This window comes from Nelusetta ayraudi, unplaced genomic scaffold (assembly GCF_046127955.1).
Source record: "Nelusetta ayraudi isolate G7.1 ecotype Tasmania unplaced genomic scaffold, CSIRO-AGI_Nayr_v1 ptg000011l, whole genome shotgun sequence".
In the NCBI taxonomy this organism is placed as follows: Eukaryota; Metazoa; Chordata; class Actinopteri; order Tetraodontiformes; family Monacanthidae; genus Nelusetta; species Nelusetta ayraudi.
In genome coordinates, this window is record NW_027466061.1 from 11,981,733 (window position 1) to 11,992,141 (window position 10,409).

A 10,409-nucleotide genomic window follows, 5' to 3' on the forward strand; every position below is an offset into this window, starting at 1 on the left:
TCACCTAAACCTCCTTACTTCCCCATTCGAATGCTCACTTTGAACTTCAGCAGATCGTCTTCAACACGTCCGCATGCCTGAATGCACTGAGTTGCAGCAGTGTGACTGGCTGATTACTGGGTTGTGTTAACAAGGAACCTCTTGAACATCTTGCCCTGAGGAAGCCTCGGGTTAGTGTAACCTGGCAGTGAAAAACTCAGATCGATCTCACAAAAGTGAAATCCCGACATCCAGTCTTGCAGTGTTGCCACTGCTTGCAGTGATTCCATTAGTCCCATCACTCGAATTTGCATTTCATCTTCTTCAAGTGTAGCCAGGCAGCATTCACCGCGCAAACCTTCCACTTCAGCCCACTCACAGTGCAGAAGATCAGTGGGTGACAGAAACAGTGAATGATGTTCAGCGGAAAAACAGGCCTTTTTACGTGTCAACAGTGCTCTTCTTTTTTTTTGGTTCGTGTCAATCGCCCACTCTTTAAATAAAGAAATACTGCTTTGTGTTTGAGCACAGCAAGCGAGTCAAGGAGACGAGCAGGAATTGTTAAACACTGCACAAATCACGCACCGAACCATAAGCCCCGTAGGAGCCACAAGGCCTGGGGATGTGTCTTAATTAAGGGACATCATCTGGATTTGTAGTTCCCATCTGCATGATGCAGCACATCATATAGCTTATCCTTGACTGGTTCAGTTAAAAAAAAAAAGAAGTGCTTTTTCCACTTAATCCTAATGTGGACCTTTAAGCTTCACTGCGCTGATGTGCGGGATTCAACACAGATGGATGTCTGGAGCAGGATTTAAGTCTATACAAACACTCTGAAAGCTGATGCTGGTTTAGTGTCTCGCAGGAGCAAAGCCAAAGGCCGCTAAAAAGAAAGAAAGAAAAGAAACCTGGTCACTCCTGCATTGAGTTCAAGATGACTATTACACGCGCCCTTTCCTAAAAGTTTATTCTTTCAAAATCACTGACTTTGCTTTTGTGACTGTTGCAGTATGCATCACCAACACAAGCCTGCATGATGGCTAGTGTGTTGAGGAATCACACTGCAACCAACGTGACCATGCTGATAGCAGCAACTGTGCAAAGGTTTAGTTAGCCGGTGAAGAGACTTGACAAAGCAAACTGCCACTTGTTGATGTGTTGCAGAGTTGGCGAGTGCCACGTGTAATATATGACTCTCTCTCTCCCTCCCTCTCTCCCCCCCCCCCTCTCTCCCTCTTTCTCTCCTTTTTTAATTCTTGACTTTTTGTTTACTCTCTCCCATCCACTATCACGCATGAGGGGAGAGGCGGTGATGTCTCTCTCAGACTCCAATTAAAGTAAAACACAAGAGTGGGAGATCCAACAGTTGAAGACTTGTGCAGTTCATAGATGATACATAGTTGTGGGAAACTTCCTAGATATGGGCTCATGTTGCAAAGAAATAAATCACAAGCCCTGTAATGAGATGATGGGCCCGACCTCACCCTATATGCTATCTACTGACACTTGTCACACAAACATGTTGTGGGGGGCGAGCGAAGTTTGCCGCCCCCCCCCCCCCCCCCCCCCCCCATGTTGTAGCTCAGATCCTTCAAGTTGTTTGGTGACTTTTAGTGTTGCGATGTAAAAAATTTCCCCTCTTTCGACACAAAGCCAGAAGCGGTTACTAAAAGTAAGACAAAGCCCCCACGCGCCCCGTAGGTGCTCATCATCACACCTCTCCCGGGTTGTCACCAGCTGCATAAACACATAAAACACATCAGCTTGTCGGACGGTGTCACTCGGCCTGGAGTATAATGACAATGCATATTCTATAGTCCGTGTTCTATATTTTATTCTAGTACTGTTTATAAATGACCCAAATGTACTCCCAAAATGCTCGACAAAAAACTTTGAAGCCACATTTAACTGTCTGGCTCATGACGGTCAAATGTGGTTAAAATGTTTTGTTTTGGTGGCAGTTCAGTGCTTAAAATTTAACATGAATATCGATGTTGCATTACGATGATCTGTAAAAAGAGGCTTTTAGAGGCCTTTAATCTCGCTTGAGTTCAACTACTGTGGCACATTTAGTCATCTATATATAGAACCCTAAGGACTTTTAAATAATACTAAATACTACTAATGACTTGAAGTGTAATCTCACACATTGTTATGTGTAAAATGTAAGTTTGTGATTATGAGGAAAGTACATTTTTGGGAGAAAACAAAAACAAAACAACCTGTATGCAGCCTTGTGTAACGTGCAGCAACTTTACTTGCCTGCGGCGTACCAGTGAGCTAACAAGGTCATGGATTCATCCTCGGCCTGCAAATAAATCCTGTTATTGTTTATAACCTTTATCTCTGCCAGTGCAGATAGCATATCTTAAGGCTGCGATTATGGAGGAGAAAAAATTCCCACAGCAAAACAAGAAGCGCTGCATCTTGTGCTGGAAATACAGGACATGTACTGCACCACATGGCAGTTAACATTGGCCGAGCTTTAGCGCAAAGGTCTTTGAGCATGTGACCCTCAGTAGCATGAGGGGGGAGACACTGCTCTATTTTTCAGTATTTTCTCCCCTCTAAAAATCCACAGAAAAAATAAAATATGGCTTGTTTGTAGTTCCATAAAATAAAGCTTACCTTTCAAACGCAGCCGCCCCACTCTACTGGCACTGCTCAGACACTGAGGTCTACTCTGGTGCACAGGTCTTTAATAACTGCTCGCTGCTGTATTTCCAACTGAGAATAAAGTGTCGGAGAAGACCCGCTTCGATTTGGTGCCTGTTTTCTTAGTCCTCTGTGCAAACAAAAGGTAACCATTAACATCAACTTGAACTAACAATGTTGATACACATCCCAATTAAAGACAAACATCACAGCACAGAAAAGAACAGCGTTGCATAAGATTTGTCCACCTGCAACCGTTCCAAAAACTGATTGGCCAACCAAAGGGTTTAAAATACCTAACCAGTTTTCTTTGTTTTGTTAAGTTTTTTTGTGTTTTGCCACTGGCACCAAAAGGGAAGTAGCCAGTCTCGGTTTCAACGCAGCGAGGCAAAAGGATAAAATTAGTCTGAGCCTTGTACCAGTTGTCTGGAAGCTTGTTTTAAGTTTCAGCTTGTTGCTAATCAGCTTACAACAGGATGGATGTTTTGGAGGATTTGGCTCCTTCACAGCAGCATGAATGTCGACAGGAGATTTTAAACAATCTTTCTCAAAGAAAACTACGTATTTGAGTGTTTAACAAGTTTAACAAAATCGGAAAGCTTGATCTTTTTTTAACCCCCTCCTCCTCAAAAAAAAAAACCCAAATGAATCCTTTATTTTTGGTCTGCCGTTGCTTTTGCATTCAGAACAGCAGTTTTCTGCAATAAACTCATGAAAGGAATCAAGCTTTGCTGTTGGTTTTCATTAGGTCCATTCTAAGACATCTATTTTTTATCCGAGTCTCCAGTAGAGCAGCCTTGCACAATGAATTATAGAATAACATTCTAAAGCGCTCCAGAAAAAAGAAGCATATTTGGCCCACTGTTTAAATCCTCCATCTTAAAATCCTGGATTTAGTTTCCTGCTAAAACCTAAACTAAGGCCACAGAATTCCACACTTCTGTATTTTTAATACGCAGTTTCCCAAATCATAGGGGAAAAAAAGGACAATTTCTTTTCTTTTAACCCCCCGGTTCATTTGCTAGACTAGCTGTGTGCACTGGCCTTGTGAAAGCAGAGCAGGTGGCTCTGCATTGTGTTCACAGAAGTCAAATTGCTCGGAAGATTACAAGCTCAATCCATCATGTGATAAAGAAGAACCCTCGGGGAAAACCTATGGGCATAGACTGCTGCAGTCTGCGGCCTAATGAGGTGGCAACAACAGGAAAAGTTCTATCATAGTGGAATGTATATACAGAAAATAAACAGCCAAAAATCACAGTTTCTTTAACTATCTTTCTCCTCTTTTGTTGGAGAAGAAAATTATTTAGCGTTTGCATTTTCAGCAACACAAGAAGTGCAGAGAGCAAGGCAAAAATAAAAGGTACTGGGCCAATCCCAAAAGAATAAAGTCAAATAAAATCAATAAGTGGCACAACATTTGAAAAGTGTTGCACAGCTTGTGTTTAAGCGTCTCTGGTCTCGTTAGATGTTCCCCCTGAACCAGAAACAGTTTTTGAGCTCACACCTAAGCACATGCACGTGCGCCAGTGATCCGCTTATTGCCAGACAATATTTGACCAATGTGCTATGGTGACCTGAAGCGGGAGCCTCCACAGTTGTGTTAAAAGTCATGTTGATATAATCATTGTCAGTCAAGAGTGGGCGCAGCGAGCGCCCACTCTTTCTGCACTGGTGACGGTGGTCGCCGAGCACGGATGCGTACGTGCATGAAGAGCACTTTAAAAAAAAAAAAAAAAATCTGGCTCAGTGTGACCAGGAGACACAGAAACCTCTGTGTCTCTGAGTATGTGCATTGAATCAGCAGGTTTCTCAGTATTGTACTATACCAGACGCTCAGCATTATACATGATATGATTCCACATGTCACAGTAGATTTCTCATAGACCTGAGGCAGGCTCCTCACTGGCCTTAAAAGGTCCTGATCACAAAAATGCATCTACCAGAAAATTACTCTCTGGCTTCCTAACGGCCTCAACAGAGGTTCTGTTTGACACTGAGGATTAAAGTAGAAAGTCAGAAGAGACCCGGTACAAATTAATAAAATGATAATAATAAAAAATGGAATTAGCCTTTTGAAAACAATTCTTTGTTGACGTTTGGTTCATTTTAACTGTAAATAAAGGCTGAGTATAATCTGACTTGTTGAGTTGGTTCAGTTTAATTTATTTGATCGCGGGAAAGTGCATATTAATAAAACAAAATGAAATTGTAAATACGCCAGAGTTAAGTGGAAAACCAGGTTTTCATCAGTAGCCACTTTGCCATGATGTTTCATATGGCTTCCTGAAGGAAAAGGACATCTAAAAAATAAAAAAATAAGCAGATCGAGGCACATACAAATAGACAGAACAAGTTTAACTATAAGGCCATAGTATAGGGTTAATAGAGTGCACAATAATCATGGGTGGTTAAAAAGCAGTTACATATAAGCACGGTTAGCAGATTAAAAGCAAGCAACCTGCTGGCTCTAGACTGGAGGGATCTGCGGGTTTCTCCCTCTGACTGTGCAAGGTCCTTTGAGATGCCTCTGGGTGTGATTCTGCACTTTCTAAATAAAAGTTGATCAGTCAGTTGATTGTTCATACTGATGGACTATGACTGAGAAAGCCGAGTCTAAAGAGTAAAATATGTTTTTATAAAATGCTCCAGATGCTGACACACCACATCGCCTTTGACAAGTTGAGAAAATGTGAAAGCGTGGGCGGACGTGCTCGTGCAGCAGAGTGATTGGTGAATGGTGTTGTGCAGACACAGTTCGCCCGACACAAAGATCGCAGCAAACTGCACAATGCAAAACTTAAGATTATTTTTGGAACTCATATCACAAAATAGATTAGGTAGTGGTCTCTGTCTGAAAGACCTAATGTCACCCCCATTTTCAGATCCGCATTGTTGAGCCCAGACTCCAGTGGGCAACCTTGTGGAGTATTTATCGAATAAAAACTCCACAGGAAGAGAACAGCTTCCTGCTTCCACTGATGCAGTGGTAGCATCATCACTGACCGGCTGGAGGCATTGCTGGGGTAATATTTCACATCCACATACATTTTGCATGACGTTCAGATGGGTTTCTGCCTCTACTGGGCCTTTAACCAAGCAAGATTTATTAATAGTCTCACTTGGTGAAGAGCTTGACGTTGATTTTGAAAGGGCGGTGCCTGCGTTCACTCTTATCTATTTATGTGTTTGTTTATAGTTCGCGCTTATCTCTGATTTATTTACATGGTTTCCTCCTTCCTGTGCCGACATGAGACGCACAAAAAACAGGACAACGCGGTTGTCCTCACATGAAGACTTTGGACACGCAAGAGCAGCCATGCACATCACATGTCCCAGTCATGGGGTTCACGTTGCGGCTCGCCTTATTTGAAAAGCGACCTGAGATTCCACCGAGCAGTCAACACACACCCTACGTTTTTACGACAAAAACCACAAAGTGTTGCCGAACTTTCTTTCCCCGTCACAGTTCTGGTGAAAAGTGACAGTGGGCAATGACAAACAACAAGTTGCCATGGGGAAGTGCAGCAATCACCAGAACAGCTGCCTGTGACATGCGGGGGGGGGGGGGGGGGGGGGGGGGGGGAGGAGGGGGGGGGGGGCGCTGTGCAATAGGCCTGTTGAGCAACGGTGCAGATTGGAGTCTGTACCGTAGTTTTAACCACACTAGTTAACAAACTAGAGGGCTGAGGACTGGATTTTGTACTAATGCCAGACGGTCACAACATCTCCTCCTCCATCACTTTGACTGGGCCAGCGGGTCCTTCCTCCCTTTGCTCCAGGTGAGCTTGCTGAGGCATCCTCGCTTCAAACACGACTGGGTGGGAGCACCAGCAGCTTCTCGTTTGCAGGCAAAACAAAAAAAAAGGGCACAGCAGAGGGCGGGTTACATCATCGGCTGCCACCTTCCCGTCACCTGTGACATCAAAGAGGACATCCTGCATCACTGGAGACACCGTGCATCCATTGGTGGGCAGACAGGGCCAACAAGGCCTTCTCTACTGGCCTAAAAACGAGTTTGTTGTTGTTTTTTTGTAATTATCTAAATGAAATTACTTGTTATATTATATATTTTATTCTGTCCATGCCATATTATATCCACTGGCTTGTGCTTTTGCCAGTTTTGTATATTATGGTAGAGCTTTTATCCAAACCAATCCAATCATACTCCAGCTAGCTTGTGTTGTCAGGTTCTATGAAATCTGCCTGAGGCCTTCAGAGTTGACATTCCAGGCTCCTGTCTGCTGTAAGTGAACAGACACAGTCAGTTGCAAAAGCCAATCAGATCTCGAGACACCACGGCCAGCTACAAGGTCTTATGCTGAACTGGACATATCCGCATCCTGTGATCGGATAAGCATTCATGAGAGCCTGACAAACTGAACTAAACATGGGGATCCGTTAGCTTGCACGATGGCTGAAGGAGAACATAAAGATTATGTTGCTGAAAAAATATGCAATTTGTAATGTAACTAATGTAGCACATTGGAGCAGCAGCTGTGCCAGTATGCTAAAGTATGTTGATGTTACATTTCCTCAAAAACAATGCAAATAATCTGTTTACTTTTATTTTCAATAAGTAGTTTGTTTTATTATTGTCTCATTGGTGTCTTCTATGGAATGGCGACAATACGCAGTTCACTGGATAAACTTGTTGTATCTCACACAAGCGGACTTTGGGCAGACTTATTAAAAGTTGGTTGACTAATGTCTTAAAATTGCCTTTTATTTGTAAGTTTTGACAATATCCTTGATCTTAGTTTCCTACTGTGAAGTGTGAATGCCAGCTCAATTCATTTAAAATGCTCTGAAGTGTAGCTTTACTGGCCTAATGTAAGTGATACTTACACATTCAGGTCAGCTTTCTTCCACTTAAGAAACATCGCCAAAATTCAAAGTTTTTTGTCCTTCAAAGACGCAGAAAAGATAATCCATGCTTTTGTTACGTCTAGGCTAGATTACTGTAACTTGGTACTAGCAGGATGCCCAAATTCGTCCCTTAGGACATTACAGGACATTACAGTTAATCCAAAACTCTGCTGCACGATTGTTAACCGGAACTAGAAGGAGGAGAAGATATTACTCCAATCTTAGCTTCCTTGCATTGGCTGCCAGTCAAATTTAGAATTGAATTTAAGATTCTAGTTTTAATTTACAAAGCTCTTCATTCTCAGGCTCCTTCTTATATTAGGGAACTTCTTGAACTGTATCATCCTCCAAGAGCCCTCGCTCTGAGGATTCAGGACTTTTAGTTATCCCAAAGATTTCTAGAGTTAGGTCAGGAGGTAGGTGTTTCAGTTTCCTGGCACCTTTATTTTGGAATCATCTTCCAGCCTCTGTGAGGGGGGCAGACACAGAAGTAGACTTAAGACCTTCCTTTTCTTAAAGCTTATAGTTGGATTCCATCCACTGTCAGTTAAGCTGCTATAGGCTTACGCCGTGGAGGGAGATCTTTCGCTCCCGTTACAGGGATCGTTGCTCTGTGCAGGCGGAGCCTCTATCACTCTCCTCTCCCAATCAATCTTGGACTCTATCTACTCTGTCCAAACTAGCTCTCATTATGCTTTGTATAGTATGCTCGATATGCATGATACTGCCGCAGTCTCTGTGTCCCCGGCAGGTGATGACCACTGCGCCAGGAGCTGGATTGTGCTGTCCTGGGGGTCTTGCTGTCATCGCTTCGTCCCACCACCACGCTGAGGACCTGGACTTCTCCTATCGGCAGATTGCTCATCGAGATAGGCTCTTGCCTTCCAGAGCATGGACATTTACAGCCCTCGTGGACAGCAGCCTTGAATTATTTCCTATTCTTTGTATCCATATCCGTTTTGCGAATGGCTGGTTGGTGTATCTGTTTTTCACTCTGTCCTGTCTGCCAACCTGGCTCACTCTGCTCCTTTCTCTCTTTCTCTGTCTCTCATCTATTACTGTATTTCACCCCAACTACTCATAGGCAGATGATGGCCCTCTGGAGTCTGGTTCTGCCCTAGGTTTCTTCCCACAGGGGAGTTTTTCCCAGCCACTGTTGCATCTTGCTTGCTCCAGGGGCCCGGTTGGTTCTCTCTGATTGTATAAAGCGCTTTGAGACGCCTTTGGTTGTGATTTAGCTCTGTACAAATAAAGTTTTATTATTATTATTATTATTATTATTATTATTATTATTATTATTATTATTATTATACTGGATTCTCGAGTCATGCTGTATCGTGGCATTATGAGGCGTATTCACTTAGGTCGGACTAAGTATGACATCAATGAAGGCTTTAGCGTGAAAAGCACGGCGCACCACCGCCTTCATGCATCACATCCACACAGTATCCGGGCTAAAACAACCACACCCCGTCACAGCTTGGCTGCTGTGGGCTTTACAAGCTGAACGCCGCCGTCCCTCGATGCACTGTGAAGCACCAACACTGGACAGCTGACATCAAGTCCACTCAGTGATGCAGTGCGTTTTCTTACTATCGTGCTGCGAGTTGATAGAGTGCTGCTGCCTGATTTGGGCATGACACGTGATATGTGCCAATAATTTGTGCTGACAGCTAAAGTGGAAAACACTTCTTGGTGCTTTGGCATTAGCATTGTAGTGTTGTGTGTTTGGTTTACTGAAGAACAGCAGTAGTGTTAAGGTGAAACATTCATAGTGAGAATACAGCAATAAAATGCATTTACTGGATGAATGTCATTTGAAACACACCAACGCAAGAAAAAAAAGAAACAATCTTTGCTTCTGTTCTCGCGTGCTGGCTCTCGGGGAAACAGCCTCTGCGTCTCGTGTGCAGAGCTCAGATAAGGCACAGAGCGAAACTTGAGCTCTGTCACTTGACCACCATGTGACTGGTCTGAGACGGCCCCACACAATAATATCCTGCGCCAGGCCAGAGGGACCTGAGGGAGCCACAGCTGCCGGGTCACGGAGGGATGAAAGCTGGAGTGTGAGGCATGCTGGGAGAAAGAGCGCCAGCATGGAAAACAAAAAGACGGCCCGGGTCGCTGGATTGCACGTTCCTGCTTTGTTTTTGTTTCTGTGTGACAGGAATTTTCTGATGGGACCTTTGCTGTCAGAGCGTCCAGACCGCTGGTTTCTATAGTCACATTGCAAAATGATGCAAAAAGAACCTATACTGGTCGTGTGAGATATCTGCAAAGTAACTCCAGCATGAAGTAATCCACGCAGATGAGGTTCAACTCTATAGAGTGTAGAAAAGGACGGAGGTCCTGGAGGAAGCAGAGGAGGGGCAGGAGGAGCAGGAGTGCAGCTTGTTCTCACACAGACCACAAATGTATTTTTCTTAATAAAGCTAAGAGTCCATCCCTTAGCTGTGAAGTCTTTTTTTTTTCCAAATAAAAAAAAGAGCGTCTAAAACAGTGTCAAGTCCAGTAAATCCTCCCCTTCATTCAGTGGCATATTTTGTCATTTTGCACCAAAAAGGACTTAAATACAAAAGTGCAAAAGTAGAAAAACTAATGGAGACAGAAACAGTGAAACGGAGGGGTAGGCTGAAGGGTTTTTGAAATAACGATCTTCAAGTTGAGGAAGTGGTTAGAAAATTCATGATGAAACATACAGATACTTCATTTACACTCCAGATACTCCCCCCCCCCTTCAATGGTAACTAATGGTGCCAACAGGCGTCAAGTTTTCAGTCCACTGGATGGTTGTGACGGTGCTTTGTGTCAGCATGGCAAAGGTGTGCCTCTCAGTCAGCAGGTACTGAGAGGTGAAACACGTTTGGAGGTTGACAATAGTACCAAAAGCATTGTGACCACAT

At 43.5% G+C, this 10,409-nt stretch overlaps 1 protein-coding gene across 1 annotated transcript in view; it reads right to left on the reverse strand.

Moving 5' to 3' along the window:
* The window catches only part of st3gal3b (ST3 beta-galactoside alpha-2,3-sialyltransferase 3b), a 49,581-nt gene extending 46,850 nt beyond the window's left edge, over window positions 1-2,731 (reverse strand). The window contains exon 1 of the mRNA XM_076020996.1: window positions 2,611-2,731. The gene's annotated coding sequence lies outside the window, so the exon portion shown is untranslated. The remainder of the gene's footprint in view (window positions 1-2,610) is intronic.
* Between the last annotated feature and the right edge of the window lie 7,678 nt (window positions 2,732-10,409).